Genomic DNA, 22,966 nt, shown 5'->3' with positions numbered 1-22,966 from the left:
TTCACATCGCAACATGATACAGTGGTTTGGGAAAGAAATTTCAATTCAGGAATTTTCTTTAAAATCAAAATCTAACCCCCCTCCCTAAACCCTGTTAGCATTGCTGTTTTGATTCCTGTACCAGTAAAGAGCCTAGCTTGGGCTTTTCAGGGTGACATCCCATCCAAAATCCCATGGCAAGCAAGCTTTTCACAAGTATCCAGCTGTCTTTCTGTCTCTGTCAGACAGGCAGGCAGCTGTGAGTCATCAAATACACATTAGGGTCATTTGGGAGATAGTCTTTATGAAAATAAAAAATGGGTTTGAGTGTTTACTGATTTTTTTCTCTTCAGTGTGGAATGAGAAAGCTCCATCAAGTAAAGCAGTGGGTCCTTAAAGTGTGGTTCAGGACTAGCACCGTCTAAGTGATGCACTTGGGAACTTGTCAGAAATGCAGTTCTCAGGCTTGATCCCAGACCTACTGAATCAGAAACTATGCGTGCAGGACTCGTTATAATATTTTCTCCAGGTGATTTTGATCCACACTCAAGTTTAAGAACTTGCGAGTAAGTTCTGCGTGGATGAGGTGGGGAGAACCAAGGGAAGTAGGTTAGGGAGTGAAACCAGTTGAGGCCAACTCCTTCCAAAATAAAGTCATTGTTATATGGCTGAAAGAAGTTTGAAAGGGACATTAAAGGTGGTCTCCTGCAGGGTTAGGAAATAAACCAAACACAGCTCGAGGGAGAGTGGAAAGGGATGGGGGGAGTACTACTGGTTTTCTCTTGGGGTTGAAGCTGAAAGGTTAATCAGGTCTACAATCCCTTATCCAAATTTCTAACTCACAAAGCTCTGAAAACCAAGAGTTTTAATGTAAGTTTGGCACCAAAATTCATTGGTGGCAAAACCTATCTGGAATTCATATGAGATTATTTATGATCATTATATTTATCCCACTTAGAGTGAATATTTGTGTTTTGTTTTGATAATATTTGATAACATATTAATATATTTGATTATGGGGTAAGGCCCCAGATTCTACTGGAGGTCCTAGTAATTCATTATATTTGCTTTCTAAATTCTGAAAAATTCTCAATTCTGAAGCATATCTGCCTCAAAGATTTCAGAAAAGGGATTGTGGATCTGGATAGGTTTAAGAGCCTCTGGTCATTTCTCAGAGCCAGCCAACTGAGCCAACTCCTTTTTCTCCCTTCCTCCTGTCCCCTCTAATGACCCAACTGTCTGAGGTAAAGGGGTCCTCCACGCCAAGGATGGAAAGATCCAAGCCAAGCCCCAAGGATAGATCTGCTGGGCAGGCAGTGGGTCTAAGAGCCACTGTTGGAGCCAAGAGACCCACCCTTTCTGTCCGGTGCTACCCAGACTGGAAATTCCTTGAGAGTGGGCCCATAGCTTGCACATCTTTGAGCCCTAGTACCTTGCACAGAGCGTGCTGTGCTAAATGAGTGGGAGAGGCCTTGTGATGAAGAGGTGTAATCCAGGAAGGTGGAAGCAGCTCCCGTTGCTAGAGTTGAGGCTGTTCTGCTTTGCCCTCATCTTCCTAGGCCACGCAGCTCTCAGAGCAAAGACTAACTGGTAGTAAATGCAGAGGTTATTCCCTCCCCCACCCCCGTGCCCCCCCCTTTTTTTTTTTTTTTTTTTTTTGCGCGGTACGTGGGCCTCTCACTGTTGCGGCCTCTGCCGTTGCGGGGCACAGGCTCTGGACACGCAGGCTCAGCGGCCATGGCTCACGGGCCCAGCCGCTCCGTGGCATGTGGGATCTTCCCGGACCGGGGCACGAACCCGCGTCCCCTGCATCGGCAGGCGGACTCTCAACCACTGCGCCACCAGGGAAGCCCGCGTGCCCCCCTTTTTAAAAATTAGCTAAACTCCATATTTTATTCATACTTTGTTAATTTCTGCATAATGCCCTTTTTCTGTTCCTGGATCTCATCTAGGCTACCACATTTACATTACATTTCGTCATGTTTCCTTAGGTTCCTCTTCCTGTGACAGCAGAGAGGTGAAGTGCCCTTCTCGTCACACCCGTGTCAGGGGTTATCGTTCCTGTTGACGGGGCCTCCTAGGCTGTGGTTGTTGATTGCTTACTGTCGTCTCATCCTCTTTCTATTGGGATCTCAGGTAACTCTCCAGGGTTGTGCTCACTTCCACAGAAGTCAGAGTTGAGTTCTAGCTGGCTCAGCTGTGCCGACCTAACCAAGTATTTCCAGTGGAAAAACCCAACTTAAAAAAGAAATTTCTTAATTCGTGTTTTTACAAAACCCCAAATTTTGGTTTCAGGCATTCCAGGATCCAGGAACTCAAGCACAGTCATTAAGAATCTGTCTCTCGGCTTCCCTGGTGGTGCAGTGGTTGAGAGTCCGCCTGCCGATGCAGGGGACACGGGCTCGTGCCCCGGTCCAGGAAGATCCCACATGCCACGGAGTGGCTGGGCCTGTGAGCCATGGCCGCTGGGCCTGCGCGTCCGGAGCCTGTGCTCCGCGATGGGAGAGGCCCCGGCAGTGAGGGGCCCGCGTACTGCCAAAAAAAAAAAAAAGAATCTGTCTCTCATATATTGGCTTTGTTCCCTTTGGGTTGGCTTCATTTTTAGGCTGGCTCTCTCCAAAATGTAGAAAAGAGGATTCCTAGAAATTCAGAATCTTTATATTATCCTTAGAGCTAGGATTTTCAGGAGAAAGAGCATGCTTTCATGAAAGTCCAGCAAAAGCACTTAGGGGAGGAAATTCTTGTCTCAGTTTAGGTGGATGCTTGTTTCAGAATCTGCAGCAGGCTCTGCACTGCTCTGATTGGCCAGGCTCAAGTCATGTGCCCATTCCCAGAGCTTGAGGGGTGGGGCCAGCCCCATCTAAACCACGTGGGCTGCAAAGCAAAGAAGGGAAGGAAAGGTTGAATGAGTTTTCTAAGCTTGTTTGTTAAAATGGAAATAGTAATATGTACAGGAGATGTTCTGAGAGCAGAAAGAGAAAATTGGTATCCTAACTAACATTTATTTGATGCTTACCATGGTATGCCAGGTGCTTTTCTAAGCATTTTACATATACCAACTCATCTTCTGAGCCACCCTAGGAAGTAGAAATCATTACCTTAATTTTAGAGACAAGGGAACGCAGGCACAGTCATACTACTGGCAAATGGTGGAGACAGGATTTATGCAGGCGCTCTGACCCAACACGTTCTTTTTAATTTTTTTAATTTATTTTTATTTTTATTAGTTTCTGCTTTATAACAAAGTGAATCAGTCATACATATACATCTGTTCCCACATCCCTTCCCTCCTGCGTCTCCCTCCCACCCTCCCTATCCCACCCCTCCAGGCGGTCACAAAGCACTCAGCTGATCTCCCTGTGCTCTGCGGCTGCTTCCCACTATCTATCTACCTTACGTTTGGTAGTGTATATTTGTCCATGCCTCTCTTTCGCTTTGTCACAGCTTACCCTTCCCCCTCCCCATATCCTCAAGTCCATTCTCAAGTAGGTCTGTGTCTTTATTCCTGTTTTACCCCTAGGTTCTTCATGACTTTTTTTTTTAATTCCATATATATGTGTTAGCATACGGTACTTGTCTTTCTCTTTCTGACTTACTTCACTCTGTATGACAGACTCTAGGTTCATCCACCTCACTACAAATAGTTCAGTTTTGTTTCTTTTTATGGCTGAGTAATATTCCATTGTATATATGTGCCACATCTTCTTTATCCATTCATCTGTCGATGGACACTTAGGTGGCTTCCAGGTCCTGGCTATTGTAAATAGAGCTGCAGTGGACATTGTGGTACATGACTCTTTTTGAATTATGGTTTTCTCAGGGTATATGCCCAGTAGTGGGATTGCTGGGTCATATGGTAGTTCTATTTTTAGTTTTTTAAGGAACCTTCATACTGTTCTCCATAGTGGCTGTATCAATTTACATTCCCACCAAAAGTGCAAGAGGGTTCCCTTTTCTCCACACCCTCTCCAGCATTTATTCTTTGTAGATTTTTTGATGACGGCCATTCTGACTGGTGTGAGGTCATACCTCATTGTAGTTTTGATTTGCATTTCTCTAATGATTAGTGATGTTGAGCATGCTTTCATATGTTTGCTGGCAATCTGTATATCTTCTTTGGAGACATGTCTACTTAGGTCTTCTGCCCATTTTTGGATTGGGTTGTTTGTTTTTTTGATATTGAGCTGCATGAGCTGCTTGTATATTTTGGAGATTAATCCTTTGTCAGTTGCTTCGTTTGCAAATATTTTCTCCCATTCTGAGGGTTGTCTTTTCGTCTTGTTTATGGTTTCCTTTGCTGTGCCAAAACTTTGAAGTTTCATTAGGTCCCATTTGTTTATTTTTGTTTTTATTTCCATTTCTCTAGGAGGTGGGTGAAAAAGGATCTTGCTGTGATTCATGTCAGAGAGTGTTCTGCCTATGTTTTCCTCAAAGAGTTTTATAGTGTCTGGCCTAACATTTAGGTCTTTAATCCATTTGAGTTTATTTTTGTATACAGTATTAGGGCATGTTCTAATTTCATTCTTTTACATGTAGCTGTCCAGTTTCTCCAGCACAACTTATTGAAGAGGCTGTCTTTTCTACGTGGTATATTCTTGCCTCCTTTATCAAAGATAAGGTGACCATATGTACATGGGTTTATCTCTGGGCTTTCTATCCTGTTCCATTGATCTATATTTCTATTTTTGTGTCTTGATTACTGGAGCTTTGTAGTATAGTCTGAAGTGAGGGAGCCTGATTCCTCAAGCTCTGTTTTTCTTTCTCAAGATTGCTTTGGCTATTTGGGGTGTTTTGTGTTCCATACAAATTGTGAAATTTTTTGTTGTAGTTTTGTGGAAAATGCCATTGGTAATTTGATAGGGATTGCATTGAATCTGTAGATTGCTTTGGGTAGTAGAGTCATTTTCACAATGTTCATTCTTCCAATCCAAGAACATGGTATATCTCTCCATGTATTTGTATCGTCTTTAATTTCTTTCATCAGTGTCTTATAGTTTTCTGCATACAGGTCTTTTGTCTCCTTAGGTAGGTTTATTCCTAGATATTTTATTCTTTTTGTTGCAATTGTACATGGCAGTGTTTCCTTAATTTCTCTTTCAGATTTTTCATTATTAGTGTATAGGAATGCAAGAGATTTCTGTGCATTAATTTTGTATCCTGCTACTTTACCAAATTCATTAATTAGCTCTCGTAGTTTTCTGGTAACATCTTTAGGATTCTCTATGTATAGTATCATGTCATCTGCAAACAGTGACAGTTTTACTTCTTCTTTTCTGATTTGTATTCCTTTTATTTCTTTTCCTTCTCTGATTGCTGTGGCTAAAACTTCCAAAACTATGTTGAATAACAGTGGTGAGAGTGGACAACCTTGTCTTGTTCCTGATATTAGAGGAAATGTTTTCAGTTTTTCACCACTGAGAATGATGTTGGCTGCAGGTTTGTCATATATGGCCTTTATTATGTTGAGGTAGGTTCCCCCTATGCCTACTTTCTGGAGAGTTTTTATCATAAATGGGTGTTGAACTTTGTCAAAAGCTTTTTCTGCGTCTATTGAGATTATCATATGGTTTTTATCCTTCAGTTTCTTAATATGGTGTATCACATTGATTGATTTGTGTATATTGAAGAATCCTTGCATTCCTGGGATAAACTCAACTTGATCATGGTGTATGATCCTTTTAATGTGCTGCTGGATTCTGTTTATTAGTATTTTGTTGAGGATTTTTGCATATATGTTCATCAGTGATGTTGGCCTGTAGTTCTTTTTTTGTGACATCTTTGTCTGGTTTTGGTATCAGGGTGATGGTGTACTTGTAGAATGAGTTTGGGAGTGTTCCTTCCTCTGCTATGTTTTGGAAGAGTTTGAGAAGGATAGGTGTTAGTTCTTCTCTAAATGTTTCATAGAATTCACCCGTGAAGCCATCTGGTCCTGGGCTTTTGTTTGTTGGAAGCTTTTTAAACACAGTTTCAATTTCAGTGCTTGTGATTGGTCTGTTCATATTTTCTATTTCCTGGTTCAGTCTCAGAAGGTTGTGCTTTTCTAAGAATTTGTCCATTTCTTCCCCATTGTCCATCTTATTGACATACAGTTGCTTGTAGTAACCTCTCTTGATCCTTTGTATTTCTGCAGTGTCTGCTGTTGCTTCTTTTTCATTTCTAATTCTTTTGTTTTGAGTCTTCTCCCTTTTTTTCTTGATGAGTCTGGCTAATGGTTTATCAATTTTGTTTATCTTCTCAAAGAACCAGATTTTAGTTTTATTGATCTTTGCTATTGTTCCCTTCATTTGTTTTTCATTTATTTCTTTTTTTTTTTTTTTTTTTTTTTTTATAAATACTGCACTTTTATTTTTATCTGCATATGGTTCAAACTTTTTTTTGTTTGTTTGTTTTTGCGGTACGCGGGCCTCTCACTGTTGTGGCCTCTCCCGCTGCGGAGCACAGGCTCCGGACGCGCAGGCTCAGCGGCCATGGCTCACGGGCCCAGCCACTCCGCGGCATGTGGGATCCTCCTGGACCGGGGCACGAACCCATGTCCCCTGCATCGACAGGCGGACCCTCAACCACTGCGCCACCAGGGAAGCCCTCATTTATTTCTGATCTGATCTTTATGATTTCTTTCCTTCTGCTAACTTTGGGGTTTTTTTGTTCTTCTTTCTCTAATTGCTTTAGGTGTAAGTTTAGGTTGTTTATTTGAGCTTTCTCTTGTTTTTTGAGGTAGGATTGTATTGCTATAAACTTCCCTCTTAGAACTGCTTTGGTTGCATCCCATAGGTTTTGGGTCGTCGTGTTTTCGTTGCCATTTGTTTCTAGGTATTTTTTTTTTTTTTTTTTTTTGCAGTACGCGGGCCTCTCACCACTGTGGCCTCTCCCGCTGTGGAGCACAGGCTCTGGATGCGCAGGCCCAGCAGCCATGGCCCATGGGCCCAGCCGCTTGGCGGCATGTGGGATCCTCCCGGACTGGGGCACGAACCCGTGTCCCCCTCACCGGCAGGCGGACTCCCAACCACTGCACCACCAGGGAAGCCCTGTTTCTAGGTATTTTTTGATTTCCTCTTTGATTTCTTCAGTAATCTCTTGGGTATTTAGTAGCATACTGTTTAGCCTCCATGTGTTTGTATTTTTTAGAGTTTTTTTTTCTTGTAATTGATATCTAGTCTCACAGAGTTGTTGTCAGAAAACAACTTGATATGATTCAATTTTCTTAAATTTACCAAGGCTTGATTTGTGACCCAAGATATGATCTCTCCTGGAGAATGTTCTGTTGAGCACTTGAGAAGAAAGTGTATTCTGTTGTTTTGGATGGAATGTCCTATAAATATCAATTAAGTCCATCTTGTTTAACGTGTCATTTAAAGCTTGTGTTTCCTTATTTATTTTCATTTTGGATGATCTGTCCATTGGTGAAACAGGGGTGTTTAAGTCCCCTACTATTATTGTGTTACTATCGATTTCCCCTTTTATGGCTGTTAGAATTGCCTATGTATTGTGGTGCTCCTATGTTGGGTCCATAAATATTTACAATTGTTATATCTTCTTCTTGGATTGATCCCTTGATCATTATGTAGTGCCCTTCTTTGTGTCTTGTAATAGTCTTTCTTTTAAAGTCTATTTTGTCTGATATGAGAATTGCTACTCCAGCTTTCTTTTGATTTCCATTTGCATGGAACATCTTTTTCCATCCCCTCACTTTCAGTCTGTATGTGTCTCTAGGCCTGAAGTGGGTCTCTTGTAGACAGCATATATACGGGTCTTGTCCTTGTATCTATTCAGCCAGTCTTTGTCTTTTGGCGGGAGCATTTAATCCATTTACATTTAAGGTAATTATTGATATGTATGTTCCTATTACCATTTTCTTAATTGTTTTGTTTTTGTTTTTGTAGGTCTTTTCCTTTTCTTGTGTTTCCTGCCTAGAGAAGTTCCTTTAGAATTTGTTGTAAAGCTGGTTTGGTGGTGCTGAATTCTCTCAGCTTTTGCTTTAAAGGTTTTAATTTCTCCATCAAATCTGAAAGAGATCCTTGCTGGGTAGAGTAATCTTGGTTGTAGTTTTTTCCCTTTCATCGCTTTAAATATGTCGTGCCACTCCCTTCAGGCTTGCAGAGTTTCTGCTGAAAGATCAGCTGTTAACCTTATGGGGATTCCCTTGTATGTTATTTGTTGCTTTTCCCTTACTGCTTTTAATATTTTTTCTTTGTATTTAATTTTTAATAGTTTGATTAATATGTATCTTGGTGTGTTTCTCCTTGGATTTATCCTGTATGGGACTCTCTGCGCTTCCTGGACTTGATTATTTGCTTTCCCATGTTAGGGAAGTTTTCGACTATAATCTCTTCAAATATTTTCTCAGACCCTTCCTTTTTCTCTCCTCTTCTGGGACCCCTATAATTTGAATGTTGGTGCGTTTAATGTTGTCCCAGAGGTCTTTGAAACTGTCCTCAATTCTTTTCATTCTTTTTTCTTTATTCTGCTCTGTGGTAGTTATTTCACTATTTTATCTTCCAGGTCACTTATCCATTCTTCTGCCTCAGTTATTCTGCTACTGGTTCCTCCTAGAGAATGTTTAATTTCACTTATTTTGTTGTTCATCATTGTTTGTTTGCTCTTTAGTTCTTCTAGGTCCTTGTTAAACGTTTCTTGTATTTTCTCTATTCTATTTCCAAGATTTTGGATCATCTTTACTATCATTACTCTGAATTCTTTTTCAGGTAGACTGCCTATTTCCTCTTCATTTATTTGGTCTGGTGGCTTTTTACCTTGCTCCTTCATCTGCTGCGCATTTCTCTGTCTTCTCATTTTGTTTAACTTACTGTGTTTGGGGTCTCCTTTTTGCAGGCTGCAGGTTCGTAGTTCCCGTTGTTTTGGTGTCTCCCCCCAGTGGGTGGGGTTGGTTCAATGGCTTGTGTAGGCTTCCTGGTGGGGGGGACTGGTGCCTGTATTCTGGTGGGTGGGGTTGGGTCTTGTCTTTCTGGTGGGCAGGACCACATCTGGTGGTGTGTTTTGGGGTGCCTGTGAACTTAGTATGATTTTAGACAGCCTGTCTGCTAGTGGGTGGGGTTGTGTTCCTGTCTTGCTCGTTGATTGGCATGGGTTGTCCAGCACTGGAGCTTGCTGGCCGTAGGGTGGAGCTGAGTCTTTGCGTTGAGATGGAGATCTCTGGGAGAGCTCTTGCCCATTGATATTATGTGGGGTTGGGAGGTCTCTGGTGGTCCAGTGTCCTGAGCTCGGCTCTCCCACCTCAGAAGCTCAGGCCTGACACCAGGCCAGAGCATTGAGACCCTGTCAGCCGCATGGCAGGTAGGAGACAGCTAAATATGCACATATCTCAATGGCTTCTTAAGTGATGGGGAAGATGTGATGCATGAAGGACACCAACTCAAGTCTCACAGCTTAGTTCTGTGATCTTGGACCAGGCAGTTAACTTCTCTGTGCGTCTGATGTCGTTTCGTGCAGCACCTCCTCGCCCCAGAGGTGCAAGGGAAGGGCTGTTTCTCACAGGCTGTGCAGGGAGCAAGCCCTGGAAGCTGGAGCAGGATGGTGGTGCAGGAGCAAACTGTAGGAGCAGTTTTGAATGTTGAGGTTGGGGTGTCAGTGCTGCTTCTGCTAAGCTGGTCCCTTTCAGGAAGCTCTTCATGGAAGTGGCTGGCTGCAAGACCTAGTGAGCTTCTTTTTTTTTTTTTTTTTTTTTTTTCTTTTTGCGGTATGTGGGCCTCTCACTGCTGTGGCCTCTCCCGTTGCGGAGCACAGGCTCTAGACGCGCAGGCCCAGCGGCCATGGCTCACGGGCCCAGCCGCTCCGCGGCATGTGGGATCCTCCCAGACCGGGGCACGAACCCGTATCCCCTGCATCGGCAGGCGGACTCTCAACCACTGCGCCACCAGGGAGGCCCCCCTAGTGAGCTTCTGAACTTAGAATGTGCTCTGCTTAGAGACTTGTTCTCAGCTGTGGATCTAGTCACCAGTTTGTCAGTTCTAGCACCTAACACCATTGGGAAATTCAAGCTAATGAGGAAGATTAGAAAAAATACAGTAAAAACTAGGGACAGGTGAGTACACAAAATACATACTATTAGTTCTTTGAAATTCTTGGAGATAACTCAGTTCACAAAAATTGGCTCTGCGATTTCTTGACACAGTAGGAAAATACCATCACTCATAGAAATTTTATTGGTAATTAGCAATTAGCAATTGCTTAGGAGAAGTAAAACTTTTCCTGGTACTGAGATAAACTGATCCCTTGGCCCTTATAGAGAGAACCCTGTGTTCTTCAGTGAACAGTGTTCTCCAAGTTAACATGTAACTTTTTACTTTCCATAATGTGAGCCAGTGGGGTAAATGTAAAATGAGTTTGGTGAAAGCAGTTCTATGAGGGAGGAGAACAAAATAACTGTGTCCAGACTAGGTAAATTGCATTTTGACAAAATAGTTTGATGTGAGCATAAATTGGTTTAAAAAACAGCTTTATTGAGGTATAATTGACAAATAGGAATTGTATATATTTAAGGTGAACAACTTGATGTTTTGCTATATGTATACATTGTGAAATGATCACCACAATCAAGCTAATTAACACATCCATCACCTTACATAGTTACCATTCTCTTCATCATCTTTTTCTCTTTTTCTTTCTTTCTTTTTTTTTTAAGTGGGTATGTGTGTTAAGAATACTTAAAATCTACTGCCTTAGCAAAGTTCAAGTATACAATATGGTATTGTTAACTTTAGTCACCATGCTGTATGTTAGATCTCCAGAACTTACTCATCTTGCATAACTGCAACTCTGTGCCCTTTGACCAACATCTCCCCATCCCCTTCCCTGCTCTGCCCCCAACTCCTGGCAACTACTATTCTACGTTATGCTTTTAAGAGTTTGACTATTTCAGATTTTACATATAAGTGAGATCAGTGATCTGAGCATAAATTTTATACCTAGAGGAAAATAGAGACTGCCTGACAGTCTTTTATAAATTAAATCTCTTAACTAGATTTTGATAAATTAAGTGGCAGTGACTTCAGCATTATCTTTTCAGTAATTGCTGAAGAACAGGTAAGTCATGTTGCTGGCTGAGTGCAGACCAATGTGCTTAACAGCTAAGCAGGGGGGATGTTTGACAGTTTGTGTAAGTTGAGGAGCCTAGTAGGATACATGCCACATGGAAAGCTCCACAGTTTCCATTTGTAATTGGGTGGAGCCCAGGCAAGGTTAAGACTGTTTTTGATTAATAGCTTCAGTTTTGCTCTAACACAGAGACAAGTGGGCAAAGGAGGCCATCAATTTTCACTCCAAGGAAAATAGTCTAATCTGGAGATCAGGAGCCAATCCCCACAAGCACTGTCTGTAGATGAAATAGTGTATCTGTGTGCTGCTAGTTTTCATTCATTAGTAATATTTATTGAGTACCATCTATGCATTTGGCATCATTCTCTTAAAGTGTGTCAAATATTTTTAAATAAATGGACATTCAGAGCAAAACTCTTACTCATGGGAGATCTGCAAAACTGTATTTTGATGTTTAGGAAGTTCTCACACTTTAAAAATTTGGGAACCGTTGCCAAAGGCCATATTTCTATAATTTCAGCCTGCAAAACTTTAGATGTTAGAAAGCGTTTGCTTTGACCATTAAAAAATCTTAATAAAATTCCCCTGAGAACACAGCATGTACTGAAACTTCTCAGTCAAATCAGTTGCCTTCATAGGACCTAAAAGCTTAGTGATGGGTGCCACTTCTTTGTCCCGGCTTCCGTAGGGCTCTACTGAATGCTTTCTTTAGTGGACTTTTATGCTAATGTTTTACTCTGTTAACAAGGGCACTTAAATTTGAAAATGGGTAGGAACACCTTTTGGGATTTGTCCTACAAACTACCAGCTAGCTTTTCTTCTGCTGTCTGCCCTTGACTTTTTTTTTTTAATTAATTATTTATTTATTTATTTTTGGCTCTGTTGGGGCTTAGTTGTTGTGCGTGGGCTTTCTCTAGTTGTGGTGAGTGGGGGCTACTCTTTGTTGTGGTGTGCAGGCTTCTCACTGCGGTAGCTTCTCTTTTTGTGGAGCACAGGCTCTAGGCACGCAGGCTTCAGTAGCTGTGGCACGTGGGCTCAGTAGTTGTGGCTCATGGGCTCTAGAGCACAGGCTCAGTAGTTGTGGTGTACGGGCTTAGTTGCTCCGTGGCATGTGGGATCTTCCCAGACCAGGGCTTGAATCCGTGTCCCCTGCATTGGCAGGCGGATTCTTAACCACTGCGCCACCAGGGAAGCCCTGCCCTAGACTTTTTGGCTTCTCTTTATCTCTTTTCCTGGAAGGAAAAGAAAGAATTTCTTGATTGCAGGTGTGTCGACAGATGTCCTTAACTTGGCTTGCCCTCAGCAATGGACCCAAGGAATTTTGCTGTAATACTCTGGGTTACCCAAGTATTCCACCTAGTATTTCCCAGCACTGGAGAAGAGTTATATCAAGTTGGTGGGTACCATCAATTTTTCTGTTTTTTTTAAAAATGATATTTTGTAACCTTAAAGCATTTGTTTGGTCTCTATGCAGGGAGAAAGCATGTCTAGCAGCGCTGTTTTTGCCTGAAGGGGTCCCTGACTTTTAGAGCCTCCTTCTTCCCTCCCTCCCCCTTCTGCTCTCCTCTGCTCTTCCTCCCCCTTTCACTCGTCCCCCCTCCTCCATGCCCTCCTCCTTTCCTTCCTCATCCCTTTTCCCGCTCTTACTTCTCTTTTTCTCCTCCTCCTCCGTATTATTATTATACTTTCACAAAAGCTGCAGCCAAGGTCCAGTTGTTACTATTTTGGTAGATTCCCTGTGCTTCACAAGGGCTGCAGGATTACTTCTGAATTGCAAAATGACATAAGTCCTGCTATTATTATTATTTTTTTTGCGGTAACCAGGCCTCTCACTGTTGTGGCCTCTCCCGTTGCGGAGCACAGGCTCCGGACGCGCAGGCTCAGCGGCCATGGCTCACGGGCCCAGCCACTCTGCGCCATGTGGGATCCTCCCGGACAGGGGCACGAACCTGTGTCCCTTGAATCGGCAGGCGGACTCTCAACCACTGCGCCACCAGGGAAGTCCTATAATAATGTTTTATGTTGTTGTTGCTGTCCTTATTTGTATTACAGTGGAATAACACTCTTTTGCAATTTGCTTTTTCACTTAGCCCTATCTCTTGGGGATCTTTTTATATGAGCACATCTAATTATATATCATTGTGTTCAATGGTTGTATAGTTTTCCATTGTGTGAATGAACCATGGTTTGTAGCCATCTTTGTATTGAAGGAAATTTGTGCTGTTGACACCTTTTTACGCATAAACTTTGCATAGTATGGGAGTGCTTTTGAAGGCTAAATTCCTAAGAGTAGAAATGCTGGCTCAACATATTTTCAAACTGTTCTCTACTACACATCTCCTCCAGCAACATATTAGTATATCTGTAACCTCACACCCTTGTTAACACTGGATATTATAAATCAAAAAACCCCAAATACATAAGCAAAGAATAATAAAGTACATGTGACTAAGGTATTAAAGATGAAGAAAGAAAAGAAGAATTAAAAGGTAATAATGACAATAGAGAAAAAAATCCACATTGAACCCTGAGTGACTGAAGGAATAGAGAATTTTAAATCTCAGTATTCAGAGTACTTGAAGTTCAGTTGCTCTTTGCAACGGTACACATGAAAGTCTGGATTTTTTTTTTTAATGCTACCTTTACTATGTAAGCTCTGCTCAGCACAATGCTGATATATAGTGGTTGTCAGAGAACATATATTTCCCTTTTTATTTTCTGGGAGTGCCCCTGATAAAGGGAGAGAATGGATGACAGGCCTGCTGCAAACCATCTGCTTTTCAGCATCATAGAGTTTCAAAAATGAAAGATTAATCAGGGTAATTTATGTTGTTATTCATATAGGAAAGTGCCTTGTGTGCAAGTTATCAATTTATTGACTCTCAGTAGCAAAGCCTTGTTTGTGTGCCTGAGTGATGTATATATAAACAGATAATTATGACATGCCACAATAACTGCTGTAATAGAACATGAACATTTTGCTTGGTCTGTAACTGATCAAACGCCCCCAAATCTCAGTCCAATGTTTTTACCCACTCTTCCATGCTCCTAATAAAAATAACGTTGAAAAATATCAGTAGGGATATTGAAATAGGTAAGTATGCATGTTCTGTAGTACACTGTGTATCCTATATATTCATAGTCACTTTTTTTACCTCCCATATTTATGTGTCATGGTTCTAGATGCCTCCCTTTTTAACTGATTGCACGCCAGAGATCCTTGGCACCTTAAGTCATTTGAAACTGTTACATTTGGTAGAGGTACTGGTTAGCTCTGAACTGCTGTCTCTGAAGACGTTTAGAAAGATGAGAGTCCTCATCATGCCTGTCTTTCATTTTAGACAGTTGATGTCATTTTAGACTGTTGATGTCATTGACTGCTTCCATCAATCAGTCAGTGGTCCATGTGGAAGGTGGCTGTTATCTGTTCTACCTTTCGAGGGAGCTTAGCTAATCAACCCTTATTAATTAGTCACTAATCTGTGCTGTGTAGCAACAACCGTTTTCACTAAGTGGTGGCAGCATTAACTGATGGAGGATAATGAACCCCTCCCTAATTACAAAGAAACACTGCTCCTTACCTGTGTAGATGATCCCTTATAGATGAAGGGCCACTGAGGGATGGCTGGGACAGGCACACGATGGCAGGGTCTAATTTGTTTTTAACCTGCTTTTAAGGAGTTGTTTAATTAATATGAGATCAGCACATTTGAAGGCTTGAACAGATGCAAACACACACTTATAACCAGCTGTGTAATTGACCGCAGTGGAACAGGCCAAGGCTGAGGATACAGACTTCGCTAATCACCTGCTCACCTCTTATCTGTGGCTGTTAAAAGCCCTGTTCTTTTTAGTGCAGGATTCTCTGGATCTATCTAAAGGCCATACTATGTTGGAAGGAGTTTAAATTATGTCTTTGATCAAAAACTTGTAAATTGGTTCATCTCTGTTCATTATTCACCATAAACGTTGCCGTTCTTTTTCTTGTTTGTATTTGTAGCCTTCCTAAAAATCTGGGGTTTGTGTGGATATTGTGTATGGTTGTGGGTAAATAGGTTGCCAGGTTTAAACCTTAGAGCCAAAGAATTCTAGAGTTCTAGGAGTCTTGAGGAGCAGCTCTCTAGTCTGGGGATTAGCAAACTACAGGACAGAGCCAGTCCAGCCTGTGACCTGTTTTTGTAAATAAAGTTTTATTGGGACACACTCATGCTCATCTGTGCATGTATTGTCCATGCTGCTTTTTTTTTTTTTTTTTTTTTGCGGTACGCGGGCCTCTCACTGTTGTGGCCTCTCCTGTTGCGGAGCACAGGCTCTGGACGCGCAGGCTCAGCGGCCATGGCTCACGGGCCCAGCCGCTCCGCAGCATGTGGGATCTTCCCGGACCGGTACACGAACCCGTGTCCCCTGCATCGGCAGGCAGACTCTCAACCACTGCGCCACCAGGGAAGCCCGTCCATGCTGCTTCATTGCTACAATGGCAGAGTTGAGGATTTGTGTCAGAGGCCATATGATGCACAAAGCTGAAGTTATTTACTACTTGGCTGTTTATAGAAAAAGTTTGCTGACTTTTGAGATCAGAGGTTCAATCTACATTATGTTTTCCAGCTTTTATTGTAAAGTTCAAGTTCTTTTTTTTTTGCAGTACGCGGGCCTCTCACTGCCGTGGCCTCTCCCATCGCGGAGCACAGGCCCCGGACACGCAGGCCCAGCGGCCATGGCTCCCGGGCCCAGCCGCTCAGCGGCATGCGGGATCCTCCCGGACCGGGGCACGAACCTGCGTCCCCTGCATCGGCAGGCGGACTCTCAACCACTGTGCCACCAGGGAAGCCCCTCAAGTTCTTTTTTAAAAAGGTGCTAGATGTCAGGTGGGGTTGAGCAATACTCAGTTTTTTTTAAAATTAATTTTTGTTGGAGTATAGTTGATTTACAATGTTGTGTTAGTTTCTGCTGTACAGCAAAGTGAATCAGTTATACATATACATGTATCCACTCTTTTTTAGAGTCTTTTCCCATATAGGTCATTACAGAGTATTGGATAGTCAGTTTCTTTACAAAAGATTTTCTGAGACTTTAATATGTCGACATGCATGATGTACATTGTAAATGTTGAAGAAGAAAATAAAGTATGCAGAATTTTTACAATATCACTGCATCTCTAAGAACATGTCCAGGAAGAAAGTCACTATCTCACAGGGCAGCCAATAGCATTTTAAAATAATCTGATTCTATAATGTGGGAAACTACCTCTTAGTGACTTTCACTTTTTCATGTTTGTTCTACCCTCCAGTGTCACATAAAGTAGATCTGGGTTCTCTCCAATAAGAAAATCCTTCAAATATTTAAAGACAGTCATTATATCTCTTCACTAAGTAGTTTCTTCTTATCCTTCTACTTTTCTCTTACAGTTTGTTCTCAAGATGCTTCGTCAACCTGCTCATTCTTCTTTGGATCCACAGTAGTCTGTCAACATTCTTTTAAAACCTGGTTCTAAATATTTAGAGAATCTGAAAGAAGTTATAGATTCTTCCTTAGAAAATACACATACTCCAAAATAAAATGTTACATACAATTTTATGAGGTTCATAGATTCTTTGAAGCGAATCTATGTCAGTTGATTCTTGCTGAAGAAGCTCTGACTGAATTATGTCAGCCAAAACTGAATACAATTTTCACTCCAGATAGATAATAGTGCAAGTAGAATAAGGTGTATTAAACATGGCATACTTAAAAAATTTAGCTTCAGCACTTTTATCTCATGTAGATTTTGTCAGAAACTAAAATCCTCAAATCTTTTTACATATAGTGTTCTTTCACCGTGTATCTCCATAGTGTACATTTGCAGATGAAAATTTTAATCTGAAAGCAGGACTTTATGGTTATTTTTATTAAGTTATGTTCACTCCATTGTTTTATTCTGTCATGATCTTCTTGAATCTTAGCTCCATCATCTGATGTATTAATCCTTCCAAGGTTTATCATCTGCAAGTTGGATACGAATGTAATTTCTCTTTTAAAAAATTTTATTGAGGTGTAGTTGATTTATAACATTGTATTTAATTTCTGCTGTACAACAAAATGACTCAGTTATATATATATTATTTTGCATATTCTTTTTGCATTATGGTTTATCACAGGGTATTGAATATAGTTCTCTGTGCTGTGCAGTAGGACCTTATTTTTTATCCATGCTACATATAAGAGTTTGCATCTGCTAATCACAAACTCCCAGTCCTTCCCTCCTCCACCCCTCCTCCCCCTTGACAACCACAAGTCTGTTCTCTATATCTGTAAGTCTGTTTTTGTTTCATAGATATATTCATTTGTGTCATGTTTTAGATTCCACATGTAAGTGATATCATATGGCATTTGTCTTTCTCTTTCTGACTTACTTTGCTTAGTATGATAATCTCCAGGTCCATCCATGTTGCTGCAAATGGCATTATTTCATTCTTTTTAATGGCTGAGTAATATTCCATTATATATAATATCTACTATATATATATATATATGTATATATCTCCATCTTCCTTATCCGTTCATCTGTCGATGGACATTTAGGTTGTTTCCATGTCTTGGCTATTGTGAAGAGTGCTACTATGAACGTAGGGGGTGCATGTATCTTTTCAAATTATAGTTTTGTCTGGGTATGTGCCCAGGAGTGGGATTGCTGGATCATATGGCAACTCTGTTTTTATTATTTTGAGGAACCTCCATACTGTTTTCCACAGTGGTTGTACCAGTTTACCGAATGTAATTTCTTATTTGCCCAAATCACGGACAAAACTGCTGAATAAGACCAGGCTTTGTAGGGACATATCATAGCTTTGAAGACAGTGGCCAAGTTGGATGTCTTTCCATTAATCAGCTGCTTTGATCATTATATCCAACTCATAACTATCCGTATTATAAACCACTTCTCTAATTAAATGCTTTTCAGAAATAAACACCTTGAGGTGACAGCATCCCCATATCTGCAACATGTTAACTTTTCTTAAAGCAAAACAAATACAAAAAAGGGAAGTTAGTCTAGCATGGAAATTCTGTTGACTTTTATTTATAAGTTCTCCCCTTTCAAAAGTTCACGTATTCAACAGCTATTGATTGGAAGAAGCTAATATAAATGAAGTGCCTATCACAGTACCCAGAACAAAGGCCAGCTGCACAGTATTATGCTAATTTTCTTCCTTTTCTATTTCCTTCCTTCTTTCCTCTCTTTCCTTCCCCCCTCCCTCCTTTCTTCCCCCTCCCTCTTTCTCTCTCTCACGTTCTTTCACAGTTGTATACATGATGCTGTGCGCACAGAGGATTCAAAGATAGATAAGGGCAATTCCTGTTTTGAAGAAGCCCATGAACGGGAGGGGCCGCAGCGGTGACAGGCCCGCGTACCGAAAAAACAAAAACAAAACAAAAAAAAAGTTTGGGGCTTCCCTGGTGGCGCAGTGGTTGAGAGTCCGCCTGCAGATGCAGGGGACACGGATTCGTGCCCCGGTCCGGGAGGATCCCACATGCCACGGAGCAGCTAGGCCCGTGAGCCATGGCCGCTGAGCCTGTGCGTCCGGAGCCTGCGCTCCGCAAGGGGAGAGGCCACAACAGTGAGAGGCCCGCATAACGCAAAAAAAAAAAAAAAAAAAAGAAGCCCATGGTCTAGTGGGGAAGATGAATACTCAAAATATATGTAAATTCCTCCCAAATTATAATTTCCCCTTATGTGAAATCTGATTTTTAAAAATTTCCTTCTGAATACTTTTTCTTTTCTAACACAGTAGATTGGGATCTAGGTTTAAATCTAGTTTCTCCCAGTCTCTGTCACAGTACCTAGCTTCGATGCATCAAATATTTGTTCAGTTGTTTATTATACATCTCCATCACCACAGTGCAGGCTCCACAAGAGAGAAACTTTGCATTTGTTGTTCACATATCCCCAAGATCCAGAATAATAGCATGAAATATACTAGATGCTCAATAAATACTGCATTATATGGAACCTAAGAAGCCATCAGTTGTAAGCTATACCATTATTTTACATACGTAAAGAAAGAAAAGCACTACCAATTAATTTATGATACCTACTGAGATAGTGATGAAAAGATGCATCCTTGTTTCAGAGTTGTTAAAATGTGAAATAATATGTACCTTCAATTCAGTGAGTAAGGGTAGCTGTCAAATGGATGGGAGAATTGACGATCTTATGGTAATGATTTTCAAGGATCAAATAACAAACATTTATTGAGTAGTTGTCATGTGCAGTATTCTGGTTGGGTACTTCCTTCAAGTCATCCCTGGCCATACCACCTTGGGGAACTCCTCCTCCTGCATTCCTGAAGCTATAGAAACTCAGAGTCTGACAACACAGTTTAGGACTTAATTATGTACTGCCTTTTATTGATCACCACTGTTTCTAGTGAAGTAGCAGTCTTGTCTCCATAAGTGAATTATAAGCCCTTTGAGCACAGGAACGAGTTTTTTTAAAAAATAGTATATTCTTCACAGTGCTATAGTATATTCTTCACAGTGCTTCCCCTTTCTATTACCCAGAAAGGAGAACATGGTAGTTTAAAAACTTGCAGGATTGAATATTAAGTATAGCGAAAACCTAAGAATGCTTTTAGACAGATGGATAAGAGACTAATAGAGATGAACAGATTGAAGGAATGTGTGAGAAGGTATAACGTAATGAAAAGAATATTTATGACATATCATTCCAGAGGATGCTGGTGAGATTGATTCAGAAGCACAGGGGCAGTGGGCAGGCTTATTAAGGAGCAAGGAGATGTTGCAGATGAACAGGTAGGCGTAAGAAAATCCCTCATCATTTATTTCCTGGGAGAATCCAAAAGAGGCAATAAGGAAAGAAGGGGACTAAATGGGAAGAAATGGAGGAAACAAGTCTCTTGTAATCTCATTAGCTTCCATCTCTCTTGCCTTTTCTTCACTACCTTCTCAACGCTCCAGAGAGCTAAAACTCAAATGCAGGCCGTTCCCCCTTGGCTGTCAACACCTACCTCCTTTTCTCCACCTCTTCTTACTACTTTCCTCAGCAATCCAAGGCTTTAAGTAGGTAGTTCTCTCTTAATAAAGCATCTTTCCTTCTAGATTTCGACATATTCTTAGAATTATGGGGAGAAAGAAATGGTAGCACAGGGGAATATGGGGCAGAGGAAGAAGTCTATAATTAATCATCGCTTTTTTTTTTTTTTTTTACATGTGCTAGGATCTTTACATAAGACCTTTCATGTAATCACAATCACCGTCCTGAAAGATTTTAGATATCTGTCCAAAGTATCAAAAGCATTAACTAGGGGCTTCCCTGGTGGCGCAGTGGTTGAGAGTCCGCCTGCCGATGCAGGGGACGCGGGTTCGTGCCCCGGTCCGGGAGGATCCCACATCCCGCGGAGCGGCTGGGCCTGTGAGCCATGGCCGCTGAGCCTGCGCGTCCGGAGCCTGTGCTCCACAACGGGAGAGGCCACAGCAGTGAGAGGCCCACGTACCGCAAAAAAAAAAAAAAAAAAAAAAAAAAGCATTAACTAGGAAAGCTGTCGTGCAAACTCTGGTCTGTCTCTAGAACCCAGAACTCATGCTGGTTTTCTACAACATCACTTTGCCATTCAGTAGATTGTTTCTCCTCCTTCTAATTATGAAAGATTTGTTTTTTTATGTATTCTTGTATTTAATACCTAGGTATTTTTCGTCACTTAAAGAGATTTTGCCAAGATTTAGTATGTTTTAAATATGTTTAGTTACACAAGTTATACAGTTTATAGTGAAAACAGTTGGAAAGTACTGATAAGCAAAAGGAAGAAGATAAAAGGTCACCCACCATCCTACGTGCCATGATTTTTAAAATCACTAAGATGTAAAACAACCCCTCCTCCATTACAAAATATTTTGAATAAGAATATAAGCTTAAGTGCTCACTCAGAGACAGATACTTGGACATGGACTAATAGATCAGTGGCCTGGAATTTCATCCCTTGACCAAAGTATTAGTTTTAGGCCTTCTTGTTGTGGGGTCTGTGTTTTGTTTTATTTTCTTTCCTAATGAGCAATTGAACCAAAGGATCAGGTTTAATTATAACTAGAGTCCCTTTCTGTGTGTACATCACTGCAGACCTAATTGTAGGCTGGCATCCCTGCTGCGGCCTGAGTGGTCATTAGCTTGCTGATAACGGACTGTTCTTGTCAACAAGGCCTCATTAACCATTGTTTTTTCAGAAAAATAGTTGTAAGGGTTTGAACTTGTGATTGAGGACGCACTGGGCTCATGGTGCTAAGGGAAACTTTACTTGTTACATGGCTAGAACCAAGGACTCCCGACTCCAATAAGTGATGCTACACAGGGAAGACCTACCTGGCTGTGCCCTGCAGTACCAGGCATGTGATGTAATGGGAGGAACCCTGACCTGAGAGCGATCAGGCCAGCCTTCTAGACCAAGCACTGCAGCTGACTTTAGGCTAATCATTTTGCTTTCTATTCCTCAGCTTCTGTATCTGAAAATGAGAAGGTTTTACTCAATGATCAGTGAGATAACTTTTTGCAAGTAAAAATAATTTTGCATGGTGCTTATGCAATTTTTTTTTCTTTTCTTTCTTTCTTTTTTGTGTGTGAGTGTGTCCATGATTTTATCTTCTTAGGTTACACACTAGAGGGCAGTGGTACATTAATATTATAAGCTATGAGTGTGCTTGGTACTGCACTCAGCTGAAATTCATAGATGTTTGGGTTAGTAAGGGAATTTATATACTTACATACTCATATAAAATATAGGAACTGTTATGTAGTTTGCCCGGTTGACACTCATCTTGCCCTTTTTGAATATTTGCAGTGTTGGGAATCTTGCTACTTCACAAGTCAGCTTTTTCTCTTGTTAGTTCCAGTTATTAGAGAGTTATTTCTGGGTTTTTTTTTGTTTTTTGTTTTTTTTTGCATTACGTGGGCCTCTCACTGTTGTGGCCTCTCCCATTGCGGAGCACAGACTCTGGACGCGCAGCCTCAGCGGCCATGGCTCACAGGCCCAGCTGCTCCGCAGCATGTGGGATCTTCCCGGACCAGGGCACGAACCCGTGTCCCTTGCATCGGCAGGCGGACTCTCAACCACTGTGCCACCAGGGAACCCGAGAGTTATTTCTTTAATTAAAGAAAAATCTACCTACTTATAGCTTCCACCAACTGGCCCCATGGCAAGACAGAAAACTCTGTTTATTTCTTGTAATGGTACTCCAAATATCAATATTTCCTAGACTCATACTACTGAATAGTTGCAATTACCATTTGTTGGTAATTGAACACTCTAAATTTATGATCTAGTATTTATCAGGCACTGTACCTCGCATCTTATTTGCATTACTTTATTTATCTTGGAAGTTAACTCTGAGGGAGATTTCATCTTTATTTATTTTTATTTTATAGAGGCTCAGACCAAAATCCTATAACCAATAAGAAGTGAAAATGGAACTTGAACCTGGGCCTACTTGATTAAAATTCCTGCGACTGGCTACAACATGTCATCTCCTTTTATAGATGTGATGAACAAGACCCAGAGACAATAAGCAACTTGTCCCAGATCACACAGCAGAATAGGAACAGAGTGAGAACTAGATTCTAGATCTTTGGAGTGCACATTCATTTTTTCTTTACATTACGGTATAGTACATTCAAGACCATTGTCATTTAATTCCCAAGTCCTCTTCTCTATATATGAATTGTTCCCATTTCCTGTCATTGTTATTCTGATGGTTTCCTTGATATCCTGTCATGTCCTCTGAGCATACTCTTAATTTGCTGCATCCTTTCTAAATTATAAAACTCAGAATTCAAAACAATGCTCTGTCTAAACTGTACAGAAGGCACTGAGCCTGTACTTCCTGTCATTTTGACTTAATTTTCCAATTCACATTGTCTAAGGTTGCATTAGTATTTTAGTATAATTTTGGCTTA

At 41.1% G+C, this 22,966-nt stretch overlaps 1 protein-coding gene across 5 annotated transcripts in view; it reads left to right on the top strand.

Moving 5' to 3' along the window:
- RNF144B (ring finger protein 144B) overlaps window positions 1–22,966 on the top strand; it is a 599,530-nt gene that overhangs the window by 111,776 nt on the left and 464,788 nt on the right. For 3 of the 5 annotated variants that reach the window (XM_081247026.1, XM_081247027.1, XM_081247024.1), the window contains one exon: window positions 1,971–2,115. The exons of the other annotated variants lie outside the window; for them this stretch is intronic. The gene's annotated coding sequence lies outside the window, so the exon portion shown is untranslated. The remainder of the gene's footprint in view (window positions 1–1,970; window positions 2,116–22,966) is intronic. 5 annotated transcript variants of the gene reach the window in all.

This window comes from Mesoplodon bidens (genome assembly GCF_964165515.1).
Source record: "Mesoplodon bidens genome assembly, chromosome: 10".
NCBI lineage: Eukaryota > Metazoa > Chordata > Mammalia > Artiodactyla > Ziphiidae > Mesoplodon > Mesoplodon bidens.
Note: the sequence above shows the minus strand (reverse complement) of the source record. Positions and strands in the feature narration are given on the sequence as shown.